The following is a 4,351-nucleotide window of genomic DNA, read 5'->3' on the forward strand; positions in this document are numbered from 1 at the left end:
CAAGCTCAGTGTTTTCTGAAGACAGTGATCTTGTGCAGGAAGAGAGGCTGAGTTCCGGGACCAGATGCACCAGGGGAGTGGAGGGACATTTTGATGCCAGGTGTCTTGGGGTGGGTGATCACATCACATGCTGGGGACTCCCCGGGCCAGCCCTGAGCTGTTTGTCAGCTGCCCACTGGACTTCCCCATTAGGAGCGTCCATAGGCATCACCAACAAGTTGTCCTAAATAGAATTCTTGATGTTTTTCTGCAAAGCCTTTTCTTATTTTGGTCATCCTCTGCCCCCTCAGTTGTTAAACCACAGGCTGATCCCCACTTCTAAATATGAAACAAGGATAATGCACATTTGAGGAAAGCCTCTAACATGAAAAGCCAAGAGACGCTTAGAGAAGAGCAAAGTGGGAAGATTTACCATCCCAGATATCAAGACTAGTTGTAAAACTACACATGTGTATATATATATATATATATGTGTGTGTGTGTGTATATATATATTTAGTATTTTTGTATGTGTTTAGGGATTTACAAATGGACCAATGAAGTGCTCATGGATGGAGAGATGGACAGATGGGGATGGGTGGATAGATAGACACTTGCTGTGTGACAGAGAGGAACACAAAAACACATGTAAAAAAGTATTCACAGCAGTGCTATTAAAAACACATTTATTTATTTGGCTGCACCAGGTCTTAGCTGCAGCATGGGAACTCTTAGTCATGGCATGTGGGATCTAGTTCCCTGACCAAGGATTGAACCCCCGGGCCTCCTGCATGGGGAGCATGGAGTCTGAGCCGTTGGACCATGAGGGAAGTCCCAGTAGCACTATTTTTAACAGTCCAAACTGGGAAGCCCAGAGACACAGTTTCAATCCCTGGGTTACATGGCAACCCACTACAGTATTCTTGCTTGGAGAATCCTATGGACAGAGGAGACTGGCTAGCTAAGCTCTTTGCCCACAGGGTCGCAAGGAGTTGGATACGACTGAAGTGACTCAGTGCCCACACACACACACACACATGCACACATACACACACATGCACACACACACACACACACTGGGAAGCCCTCAAATACCCATCAACATAATCAATAAGTAAATAGTAGTATTTATCTCCAATTTATTTCATCAGTGGAATACTGTACAATAGTAAAAATGAACAAATTTCAGCCACACACATTAAAGTAGATGATTTGCAAACAAAATGTTAAAAGGAAAAAGCCAAACACAAAAGACTTTGAAGTGTGCGATTCTATTTATATGACATTCAGAAACAGGCAAAACTAAATGAGGATTTTGGAGAATATGTGCTCAGGTAATAAAACAGCAAAGAAAAACAAAAGGAAAGAATTAACTTAGAAATAAGGGCATATTTATCTTTGGAGCGGAGAGAGATTTGGTTGGGAAGCACTCGGTGGCATCTGATGGGGATGAGATTGGGTGGGGGGAACAACATGCTTTTTCTTGACCTGGGTGGTGGGTCCATGGGAGTTTCCTTTATAATTATATTAAGTCATTTATATTTTATGCCATTTCTTGTGAGTAATATCTGTCACAGAAAGATTTTTAAAAACATAAAATACCAAAGGAAAAAAATCTAGGAAAAGATTTAAAAGAACTTTACATGAAACATTATTATTATTATTATTATTTTGGCCACTCTGCATGGTATGCAAAATCTAAGTTCCCCAATCAGGGATTGAACCCACCCCTCTACAGTGGAAGCATGAAGTCTAAAACACTGGGCCGCAGGGAAGTCCCAAGAAACATTATGTTTCCAAAGTACCTTAACATATGGTAGTTGTATTTGCAGAACAATGTGAATGAAAATGATACTGTATACTAAGACTGACAGTAACTTTTATGTGCATTTTGCCACAACTTAAAAAAAAGAACCTAAACACTCAGAGAGGAACATTAAGACATACCTAAATACATTCAGTGTAACCCCGTGTGAAAATTTGGAAAACTCAGTGTTGTAAAGATATCAATTGTTGGTTGCTGCTGCTGCTAAGTCCCGTCAGTCGTGTCCGACTCTGTGCAACCCCATAGAAGGCAGCCCACCAGGCTCCCGTCCCTGGGATTCTCCAGGCAAGCATACTGGAGTGGGTTGCCATTTCCTTCTCCAGTGCAGGAAAGTGAAGTTGCTCAGTCGTGTCTGACTCTTCGCGACCCCATGGACTGTAGCCTACCAGGCTCCTCCATTAGAGCATAACAATTAAACTCCCATTGTTGATTTTTTCCCCTTGGAATCTGACAAGCCAACTCTGATAGAAGAAGGACCAGATAGAAAGACTTGCTTCACCACATATCAAGACTTACTTTAAAGATGAAGCAATTGAGGGAATACCTCATAGATTCAGAGTTAGGCAGATCCACAGAACCAGCCTGGGCATTTAGAGGCAGAGCCACACAGGTGAGGCACAGATGGCCAGGCAATCGGAGGGATGCTGGCTACCCACAAGATACCTAAGAAGCAGATCCAGGAACATTTAGGGCAGCTCAGCTGCTCCTTAGAGCAGAGAGCTGGAAACAACTCAGGGTCTATGGACAGGAAAACTGGATAAATATATTGTGGTGTTAATTCCACAAGGGACCCTTGTGCAGCAGCAAATATAACTACCTACTTTCCTGGGAGGAATCTTAGAAATAAAGCTGAGGGAGAAAAGCTAGTCATAGAAGATGACACACAGATGGTTGGATGGCATCACCAATTCAATGGACCTGAACTTGAGCAAACTCCAGGAGATGGTGAGGGACAGGGAAGCCTGGCATGCTGCAGTGCATGGGGTTGAGAAGAGTCACGATTTGGCGAGTGAACAAAGAATGTTCCATTTTATAAAGCTCAAAATCGAGTAAAGCTAAAATTATAATAGTTAGGAATGCATGTCGATCTGATTTAAAAAATAAACTATTAAAAGAGGGACTGATAACTGATAAATGAGGGGTGATGGAGACTTCTGGAAGGGAGGCAGGGTGGGACTCACAGTGACATGCTGGCTCTCAAACTGGGTCTGAGGGGTTCGTTTTACTGTTAAACTTGCTACCTCACAACTAGGCTCCAGACAGCCTTTAGCATGTGTCAATTATCATGTAACGAAATTGAAAAAGAGCTAAGCTGTGGGGAATGCCAGCTTTTACCAAGCGGGTGGAGAAGACAGAGCTGTGCGGAGTGAGAAGGAGCTGTCAGTGGGGTGCCCTGGAGTGCCAAGAGAACCCACCAGAAGGAAGGAATTGGAGTCTCGAAGGTACCCAGCGCTAAGAGCAGGACGGGAGGATGAGGATGGGGAAGAGTATCAGACCTGGCCGCCCGGGGGTGACGTCTGGGCTTGGAGGAGCAGTGCTGGGGGAGAAATGGGGACAGAAGCTACAGTGACTGGCTGCAGCCAACAGGAAAGATGGAGCCGCAGAGCCCCAGAACAGAGTCAAGAGGGAAGGGCCTCCTCTGAGGTCGGAACACCCCCACCCCCACTCAGCCCTTTCTCCCTGGAACAGTTGGCCAGAGGGGAATCTGACTCCAGCCGGATACTCTATTCCGCCTGACAAGGTCGTGACTCCCTGGCCCAGCCAGGACTCCCGGGGGCGGGGGGGGGGGGGGGGGGGGGGGGGAAGAATAGGGCCTGGTCACCTGCCCTAACCACACGCTGTGAGGACAGGACGAGGAAGCCATAAGGTAGGGGCATTGGGGTGTCTGGGAAGGCCTCTGGGGTCCCAGCCTGGCCTGTAAGGCTCAGGTTCTTCCCAAACCAGGGGAAACCCTCTCTGGGTCCCATGGGTCATCCTTCCCTGTCCCCACCTCCTCAGCAGTGGGGTGCCAAGAAGCTCTCACCGTGTCCTGCGGTGAGGACAGACAGACACTAATCTCATCTCCCCAGACCCATGCGGCCTCCAGTATCATAATCACAACGGCAGGAACTGGCCTCGTTCCCTCCCTTTGTTTGTCTTGGGAGGGGCAACTGCTGAGCAAAGAGAGAAGGGAAATCCTGGCCTTAATCAGCCGTTACTCAGGCCCCTGGGCCTCTGGGGCCCTCTCAGACCTGGCTCCTTCCTGGCCCTGTGTATGGGGAAGGGAGCTGGGGTGGCGGGTGTATAGAGAACCCAGGGCTTGACCGCAGTGCATTCACGCTAGAAAAAAATAAACCTCAGTCCAGGGGCACGAACAGACCACTTGCCGTGTGCCAGACCCCAGGCTAGCCCTCCACTTGTCAGAGCTCCCTGACACTGCCCGGCCACCCTCGGAGGTCGCCATCAGGCCCTCCAGCTTCCAGAAGAGGAACCAGGGTCACAAGGGAGGATGTTGGCCGAGATGGGAAACCCACCCAGATCTCTCTGACCCCCATGCTATGCTCTGAA

Source organism: Bubalus bubalis, chromosome 18 (assembly GCF_019923935.1).
Source record: "Bubalus bubalis isolate 160015118507 breed Murrah chromosome 18, NDDB_SH_1, whole genome shotgun sequence".
Lineage (NCBI taxonomy): Eukaryota > Metazoa > Chordata > Mammalia > Artiodactyla > Bovidae > Bubalus > Bubalus bubalis.